Below are 10,132 nucleotides of genomic sequence, written 5' to 3' on the forward strand. Positions count from 1 at the left end.
TATTTTTTTGTTACAGAGATTAAGGGATGAAAGAGGGTTAATTGATGGGGAATTTAATTCTCCGTCGAACTGCCCTTTTTTCATCCCTTAATCTCAATTACGAGGGCAGAGGTGAATTTTTAATTACCGGGAGTCACTGTGCTTCGCAAAACAATTATTTTTCTTACTGCGCTGTGATTTCCATGACAGTTTCTTCCATTTTTTACAGAAATTAAGGGATGAAAGAGGGTTAATTGATGGGTAATTTAGTTCTCCGTCAAACAGCCTTTTTTTCGACTCTTAATTTCAATTAGGAGGGGAGAGACAAATTTTTGAATGGTGAAAAGTCACTTTGCGCCGAGAAGAAAATTATTTTTCTCACTGGCCCATGACTTTTGTCGTAGTTTATATTTTTTTGTTACAGAGATTAAGGGATGAAAGAGGGTTAATTGATGGGGAATTTAATTCTCCATCACACCGTCTGTGTTTCATTTCTTAATATTAATTAGCCAGCACGACGAGGAGGGCATAAATTCCCCTCCGAAACTATCCCTGTGATAGTGCCACAGCAGGACTGCTACTGCCGAGTGCCGAGTTACCGGCACAAGCAGCTCGCCCAGCCGTCAGATTCGACCGTGGCGCCATCCCTCCACTGGGGTCGTACTATTTTTGGCTTGGGGTCTCTTGAACCCCGAGATCTGAGCCTCTACTTTAGTCAATCCTCTTTGTGTGGCACCTCGACGGTGAGGGCCCACTATCTAATCATTAGTTTAATGGTTCCCCGCAGTACTTTTGCCCAAAATCCCCAAAATAGAAGGTGCTAGCGAATTAAATATATCATATAATAATCAAAAATTTTAAAAGAGAATTTGTAAAAGAAATGCTAAGTAGTTTTATGGTTTTGCTCGTTTCGAATTAATTCGTGAAATATCGCCTTATACACAGGCTTTATGAAGGCCAATTTGTCCCACACCCTCACACTGTTGACAAGATGCTAGCCAGCAAAGGAAGGTCTATTTATTTATGTTAAGCCCTGAAAAATGTGACTACGAAGTTCCATAGGGCTTTATCGTTGATTTGTTCAATAGATTAGCGATAAAATTACCTTGGCGATGTCTGTCATTATCCAACATACACCATGTTTGATGTGCCTTCTCTCTCGAAACTAACCTTTCTAACATGACTATTTTACACTCCACTCACCCGCGCGCCCATCGCAACTGCGGAGATCCCTTAAAGTTAAGCAAGAGTATAGAAAAAATTGGATCGGGTTTGGGAAAGCCAGTTAGCGGGGGGTGGGGGGACTGAATCTCTCGACGAGGCGCTTTATATAATCACGATCGAACTTTACTTACAGGTAAGTTCGTTTGATCGTACAATTATGTTCGAGCCTCGTCTTCGAGATTTCAATGACTTGTAGAATGTTCAGAGGCCATCCAATTTTTTTCTTTTTGTTTTTTTTTCCTTTTATAAACCCCAAATTTAATATGAACATGAAAAGGAAGATTTTAAAGATGAATGTCAATGGACAAAAAGAATGGTTATAGACTAAATCATATTCAATAGAACTTTGACAAAAAATCTTTGGGTCAAACGCGGATACGGTAATTATAGAAATGTACAAATCGTACTTCTAAACCATTTGAGACTTACTCGTTTTCTCACAGCAGCTGGAGTTGCTGTATACTTAGTAATGTAAGTTGAGAATCAGCCTGTATCGACTCCAAGATGGTTATGGGACAATATAATCCATCAAGCCAATGTTCATGGAGATTCACAGCTATAAAACTTTCTGAATAAACAAACAGCTTAGAGATGTTAAATCTCAAATCTCAACTGTCACGGCACTAACCAACGTGAAACTCAAAACTTGAAATATAACCGTAGACTTATCCATAACTCGATGCGAAACTCAAAACAGCCGGAGTGTTGTCACCTTCGGCCTCTGCTCCTCGATGTCCCCACGAAAATCCTCGAAAACCGAATAAACGAGATAAACGGGAAAACGAGGAAAATGCTGTCGGGCGCCAGCTGACTTTTGTTCCAGCGGTGTCAACGAACCGCATTAAAGAGAACCATACGAAAACTTAGCCATAATTGGGGAGATCGAGGGAGAGGTTGCGGAATTAGCTCGACTAGCTCGGAGGTAGTCGGAGAGCGGGGTAGGATCGGTCGCTCGGTCTTAGGAAGGATGTCGCGAATTTACCAAAAGATACAGAAAAATCAAAAGGAAGAATCAGAAAATTGATTGAATAGGGGATGAGATAATTACTTTAAATTTACTCCGTGTTTTATTCAATTTCTCAATAATATTCCAACTCAAATAGAATTTCTATTCTTCATAAATAAAATAAATTAATTTCAATTAAATTCAACAGAATTAAATTTAATTAAATTCCCGAGAGTGAGAGTACGTGAATTGACCTTGAGAGAGAGGTTATCGCGAAGGGAATGGGAGGTCCGAAAAGTCCAAGCCAACGATCTCTCCGCATCGTCCAGAAACTGGAGTGCTGGAGGATCCGAAGGCTATATCAATTCCGATGCGATGATCTCGGCGAATCTCCTCAGAACAATAAATGACAATGAATGGGCGAGGGACTCAAGTATGCAAATGTCACTTAAGAGTGCCATTTTGCCCCATATTCGAGTCCGTCCTCCATCAAGGGCGTCGTAGCGTCACAGGGAAATTCCTGGGGCTCGCGCGCTTCAATGTCGTGATTTTCGGGGTCTCGTCTTCCAAGAAATCTTAAATTAATCAATTGAAACCTTGGGGGAACTTTACTGAGCTAGAAGAGCACTCATTTGAGGCTTCAATTCGCTCTGGAAAGAGGAAAAACCGCCATGTGCACTACGGCGTCACCCACGGCACGTGAGGCGCATGTGTGCACTTATAGGCCTGTTTTATCCACTTTTTCCCACTAGAATTGGCACTGGACATTCCCCATACGTTCTCGAGGGTCCTAGTGAACTAATTATGCACTCCGAAGGTGCATTAATTGTTCACCGGACCTCCTGGTGAATGGAGAGGGCACAATGGCGTCATGGCAGGGCATGGGCCATGTGCGGCCTTTTATTGGGGTCTCACTGTCCATTTTCACTATCTCTTGGGTTTCACTGGGGTTTTATCACTCGGGAGAGGTCTGGAGAGCCGAACGAGGGTTTTATGCACTCAGAGGTGCATTTATCCACTCGCCCGGAGGAGTTTTGGTGGTTGGGAATGCATCTCGGCGTCACTCTGGTAACCGCCGGTGCACTTTTCCCGGAGGTTATCACTGGGCACACTGGGAATAGATGCACTTCTCTCCTCGGGAGAGAGTGCACATGGTGAACAAAAATGTACTTACCATGTTCTCGTGTGGGCCCTCGGCGATGGTCTCCACCAACTCTCCCAATCGTTGCAGATGTTCTCGGGGATGTTGTCGCAGTGGTTGCTCGGGTCCAACTCTCTCGTAAACTGCGTCTAACCGGCGGAGGTTCTCAGCTGGGTGGCGCGACTGGCACGCCGTCTAACTGCCGCTGGGGCGGGCTCATGTAACTGAGCACGCGGGGATTTTGATTCAAATGGGTTTTAGACTTATTTTAGGCATTCCGCCGTTAATTATATCTTTTATGAATTAACCCAAGGGGTTTTTATCCATAGTGGCTGAACGATAGTTATCTGGAGGTTCGGAAAGGGGGAATTAAGGCAGTTGTTCGCCTTTTCTCCTCGCGAATGCACTTCACCCCTGAGTGAGTGCACTTTTCGCTGCTGTCACTCTCCCGGGAGTCATCCTGGAGTCACCGTGAATACATCTAAAGAGAGAATAGCCCATGGCGATCCATGCAGACGAGTGGGCTATGTTCATCCACATGGCCTTCCAGCTGCACTGGTGATTCCAGCGACTCCACGAAGTGCCTTCGCCAGGGAGCGTGAGTATTTCACCTCAACCTCTGTGATCAGCAGCCGCACTCGACGAGATCAGCGAGATCTCACCGGGAAGCTCGGTGTATCGGCTCTGAACCGCGGTGGATCGTCGTCCCTCTCAGGATTCGCGAGATTTCAAAATACAAAAACATAACTAGGAAAATACAATTATTGTAAATTTTCCCTCAACCATAAAACCGAAAATCAATCCCCTGAAATCCAAAATAAACCAGAAAGATAACTGAAACTAAAAGAGAACAAAACTTTAATATGACTTGAACCGGAGATTTTACTTTTTACTCGTTTTTAATGTGTATCGACACGTGAATTTGATTATTTTTAGAAATCGAACGTTGTTTTCCCCGCGAGGCCCTTCCTGATATTCTTGGAGACTGGTTTTTACGAGCTGGAGCTAAAAGGGGTGTTGCATCGCCCTTCGGTAGGGGTGCGAACTTTGGGGGTTAAGGGAATCGCGACTCTCTCTCTTCGAAAAGATAAAAATAAGTTCACACTTACCTACTCACTCTTATGATTTACTTAATTCTACGACTAAGTTATATACAGGTGGCGGAATTCTTGAAAATTCCGTCACACAACATACTACAGAAAGCTACATTGGCTGCACGAAAATGATGCCTTTCAAAGCATAAAAGGAGAAACAAGCTGCGGATCGCCTGGGCAAGAAAATTGTATCATGTCTGGTATCGTGAAATCCAGATTTGAAGCACCTTTGAGACTGTTCTCATGTCCAATGGCGGAGAACGTTTGTCGTCTCTGTGAAATACTCAAGGTTACAAGAAAGACAATTTTCCATTGAGGTGAACAATTGACAGATTTGCCATGAGTGGGAAAGACCTTAGGTAGATTAGAATACACTCGGGATACCAGGTATGAATGCATCATGATTTATTAGGACATATTTTGAAAACTTGCTTACCAATCTTTGGAATGTTAGATTTTTTCCCAATGCTTCTTGAATTGGTGGATTTTACTGCTTCATACGCTGTTCCTTATTTGAACTCTACCATTAAAAATGTGCAGGAGAATGGGACTAGATGTTGAACAGCAGTTAATTTCCTTTCATTCATAAAAATTCACAATCTTTCAAGAGAAGACTTCGTTAACGACAAAGAGAAAAATCAACAACAAAGGTGATGAAAGAGCTTCTATGGCTGTTATGACACAGGCACCTGGTACCACGTGAAAGTAGAAGATCCCTTGAGGATTTGATATCGTAATTTGTTTCTCAGATGGGATAAATGAAAGCAAATAAGCAGAATTGAACTATCTAACAGAGGGAGACCATTATATCATCGGTTTCACGACTGGAATTCTACGAATTGTGACAAATTTCCAATTTATTCCTAGGCCAAATGTAGGGGATATCTAGAGAAAATTTTGTGACAAATCGAGAGTGAAAAGGTGTCAGTCGACACTCCAAGGAGATCGCCGTGTCACACGGATTAGCGATTGCGTTTGTAATTTAACAAGAGGGACAAAAAAGGTCCATTTTTGGATTGAAAAGATCCTTCTCACCGAAGTTGTGAAAAACTTAAATTCCAATGTGACACTCCAGTATTGACTTTGGAAGGCATATAAGAAGAAGATGTATTCGACCGAAGCCTTCGCAACAGTGCTAAGACTCTCGAACTGATTTCTTCTGATGAGAGAATTTTTTACCTTCCAACCCATTAACGTAGAGATTGTCTGCGATGTTATTACATTGGAGCAAACGCTCACAGGATCATAGGTCGTGAAAGAATCCCTAAGAGCTAGGTGAATGGTCAAAAACATTGAGGAATTTATATTGTTGTGACTTTCTCATACTGGCCAGATATCTCGACTTGATCTTTTAAGGGGTAACGGAACCCGTCACACGCCGAGGTTAGGGGTCCCTCCTATCGGTATTGCAGATTCCCGTGGTTTTTTGGATTTTGTACGTGAAAAGTACAAAATCCCATAAAATATAAATAAATGGATATTAATAAATAATAATGGTATGGAAACATTCTACCATGCTCATAGACACTGCTGATAGCCACATACACACGGAATTGTCATAAAAACATATGACAGTTGGATTCGTTAAAAATTTTCAACTCCGTTCGCGCCATCTTCTGACTCGTAAAAGTACTTCCCTCTTACAATTGGTGCCTTGAATAGGACTTGTTACGTCCTGGATACCACCCAATCATCATAAACAAGTTTTTACGAAAATTACGCAACAAAAGTACGTTTTTGTACTCAAAATCTGTCTTGAACCTCGCTCGATCGCTCTTTCTCATAAAAATAGCCATCGGCTAAGAAAAATCTTAAAAAATCGGTTTTTCTACCATGACTTGGCAGATTCCTACAAATAAAATGGCGTCGGCCTTGCCCTGGGCCTTGCCCTGGGCCTTGCCGTTAAATAATTTGCAATTTTTTTTCCACAAATAAGAAAAGCATGAGAAGAGAGCGATGCCTTCCATTACTCTCAATACGGGGAAAAAGTGTTATTGATTCTCATTGCATAGAATCTAAGACAACTTGTTTTTGGTAAACGTATTTTTGTGGTCGGTTCCGTTACCCCTTAACGCAGAGGTAGATTTCCAACCTAACAAGGCTGCGCCTGGAAGAATATTTGTTCTAGACTGATCAGCTCAAATAAGAGCTACTAAGGAAGATCTGGCTGAGAAGAACAAGGTCATTCAAAATTTCCATAATTAATGATCATCTTGACTTTTTTAAAAAATTCTTCCAAGTTTTTCAGTGTAGCATACACTCAATGCCAATATAGACCCATACATTTTAAGGAGCTTATGAGGTGAAAACACACTCTAATGGAACAATTTGTTCCAGATGGCAGATGATGACTATTTATTGCGTAAATCGCTATAACGCATAGCATCTTTCATAAGGTGTTTCTAGACAAAACTTGTAAGAGATAAAATCAAGTTACAACGCTTTTTGCTTTTTAATACGGCTCAGATAAGAAAGAGCCTTGACAGTTTAATTTTGCGTTGGTACCATACTCAATAGCCGGAAAAACAGTAATAAAATATCATCTAGATAGCTGGATGATATGAAACCTCCGAATCAATAAGATTCATCGCCGGCCTCATGACACTCGCGAAGCTAGAGAACGAGTCGCAATTCCAAACGGAGGGTAGGAAAATTGGAAAAAATACCACCCATGCAAAAACAGGAACTTTTCATGCTCCACATGTACCGGGGCTGGAAAGATACGTCTTCGAAGACATTTCCATCCGTGAATGTGTCACAAAGTCTTAGTTTTGGAAGGGTTTTCATGTCCTTCAATGGAAATTATGAGTTCTCATAAATTTGTTCAACCTTTTAAGGTGAAATATTAACCAATGCTAATCATTTGGTTCACCAAGAAAAAGTTACAATGAGACGAGCTAATCCTGATAGGATTCTGATAGTAATACAGAGCTTTTAACTACCTCTGTGATCACATATCTGTTTATCCGCCCCTTGGGACAGTCCCTTTCAGTTCAGAGATTTGAAATTCTGGAGGAATTACCGATTGGTAAGGGCCAAAATTGAAGAGGCTTTTTTGTTATTGTTATTGTTATTTATTTATTTAAGACCCAACAGTCGAGGCCAATTATAGGGTCAAATCATTATACATGAATCAAATTAGACTAAAAACAAATATACATATACAGATTTCATAACAATTTCGATGGTTAAGATGGCGGATGGTGGGTGCTGAGTCGCGTCTAATAGATTACCATTATTTATTTATTCCTCTCAATGACTTCATATACAGATGTGCTTTATTGACTATCACAGGTAGGGGGGACAATATCACGTCCATGTCATTACCATAGTATGTTACGAATTTGTTCACATTCTTACGTACTAAATACAGAGGTGAAACAACACCCGACTTTCGTTTCGGCAAATAGAAAATCGTCTTTAGCCTGGAGTTGAGTGGTGGCACTCTGAATGATAGAGACTCCAAGAACTGTGGGCAATCGATATTACCTCTAACGATCTTAATAACAAAGAGCATCGACGCAACGATTCTTCTCTCTTTCATCGTTAACAGGTCAAACTTATCACTCAACTCCAAGAGGTCACATTCTCTTTCAGGGTAAAAACCATCTTTTTTCCAACACATGAATTTTAAAAAACGCTTGTTAACTGCCTCAATTTGATCGATTTTGTTTTTATGTGTTGGACTCCATACAAACGCTGCATATTCCAGTTGCGGTCTGACCAAAATTAGGTAAAGCGCCCTGATACCAGCCATGTTGCTGAAGTATTTACTCACTCTTGTTACGAAAGCTATTGTCTTTTTCGCTGTTGTGACCATGCTGTCAATATGATTATGAAATTTTAGGCTGCGATCAAATCCGACCCCTAAGTCCCGACATTCCTCAACATCTTCAATCATAACCCCCTTGATAATATAATTAGTAACAATTACTCTGCGTCCCCTGAAAAACGTGATTTTTTTACATTTTTCTGCACTCAAGTCCAGAAGATTTGAGTCACACCATCCAGTAAATCTGTCAATGTCTGCCTGCAGACAGACAGCATCCTCCTCAGATTTTATAACTTTACATAATTTTGCGTCATCTGCATATATCGATGAGATACAACTCAATTTACTCATTATGTCATTTATGAAGATATTGAATAATAGTGGCCCTAAGTTCGATTCCTGAGGGACTCCCGAGGTCGGGAAAAAAGGATCCGATAGGTTCCTGTTACAGGACACCATATATGATCTATTCGTGAGGTATGAACGAATCGTGTCAAGCAACTGCCCAGGTATTCCAAGCATAGCAATCTTATTCAGTAGTCCAACAATATTCACACAGTCAAAGGCTTTTGAAAAATCTGTTTAGATTAAATGAACCTGGTGACCACGGGCAATTGCATCACTGATGAACTATGTGTGTACTGCAAGGTTTGATACTGTGGATCGCCTCGGCACAAAGCCATGCTGCGATATTGATAGACGAGGAGAAAAGAGACTGAGTAATCGTTTGTAAAGACAGATTTCGTAAAACTTTGAGAATGAAGCCAGTATTGCAATCGGTCTGTAATTCTCGACCATCGATTTATCCCCTCGTTTGTGCACCGGACAAACTTTTGCTACTTTCCAACAACCGGGGAAAACCCTGCCGAGACCGATCGATTGAATATATGTGTTAGAGGAATGGCCGTGACTATTCGCACCATTGCGTGAGTCACTCCCGTACACTCCATACACTCCACGCATGCGTGAAGTTTGTGTGTTTCACAGAGCCGAATTTTCATACTCCTGTGTGTTTCACGCAGTTGAAGTTTTATATTACTGTGTATTTCACGCGGTTGAAGTTTGGCCGTGACTATTCGCACTATTGCGTGAGTCACTCCCGTACACTCCATACACTCCACGCATGCGTGAAGTTTGTGTGTTTCACGCAGCCGAATTTTCATACTGCTGTGTGTTTCACGCAGTTGAAGTTTTATACTACTGTGTATTTCACGCAGTTGCATTTTTATACCGGTGTGTGTTTTACGCAGTGGCATTTTTAGACGCCTGTGTATTTGACGCAGATGCATTTTTATATGCCTGTGTGCTTCACGCAATTGAAGTTTTATACTACTGTGTATTTCACGCAGATGCATTTTTATACGCCTGTGTGTTTCACGCAATTGAAGTTTTATACTACTGTGTGTTTCACGCAGTGGTATTTTTATACCGCTGTGTGTTTCACGCAGTGGTATTTTTATACCGCTGTGTGTTTCACGCAGTGGTATTTTTATACCGCTGTGTGTTTCACGCAGTGGTATTTTTATACCGCTGTGTGTTTCACGCAGTGGTATTTTTATACCGCTGTGTGTTTCACGCAGTGGTATTTTTATACCGCTGTGTGTTTCACGCAGTGGTATTTTTATACCGCTGTGTGTTTCACGCAGTGGTATTTTTATACCGCTGTGTGTTTCACGCAGTTGTATTTTTATACGCCTGTGTGTTTCACGCAATTGAAGTTTTATACTACTGTGTGTTTCACGCAGTGGTATTTTTATACCGCTTTGTGTTTCACGCAGTGGTATTTTTATACCGCTGTGTTTCACGCAGTGGCATTTTTATACGCCTGTCTGTTTCACGCAGTTGTATTTTCATACGCCTGTGTGTTTCACGCAGTTGATTTTTATACGCCTGTGTGTTTCGCGCAGTTGTATTTTTAGACGCCTGTGTGTTTCACGCAGTTGTATTTTTATACGCCTGTGTGTTTCACGCAGTTG

The 10,132-nt window shown here is 41.3% G+C and overlaps 1 long non-coding RNA gene across 1 annotated transcript in view; it reads right to left on the minus strand.

Annotated features, from left to right (window-relative positions):
• LOC107044067 overlaps positions 1–1,185 on the minus strand; it is a 15,906-nt gene extending 14,721 nt beyond the window's left edge. The window contains exon 1 of the long non-coding RNA XR_001461293.1: positions 1,085–1,185. This is a non-coding gene — a long non-coding RNA (uncharacterized LOC107044067). The remainder of the gene's footprint in view (positions 1–1,084) is intronic.
• Positions 1,186–10,132: the final 8,947 nt, after the last annotated feature.

Source organism: Diachasma alloeum, unplaced genomic scaffold, assembly GCF_001412515.2.
Source record: "Diachasma alloeum isolate Michigan unplaced genomic scaffold, Dall2.0 Dall_scaffold_00671, whole genome shotgun sequence".
NCBI lineage: Eukaryota > Metazoa > Arthropoda > Insecta > Hymenoptera > Braconidae > Diachasma > Diachasma alloeum.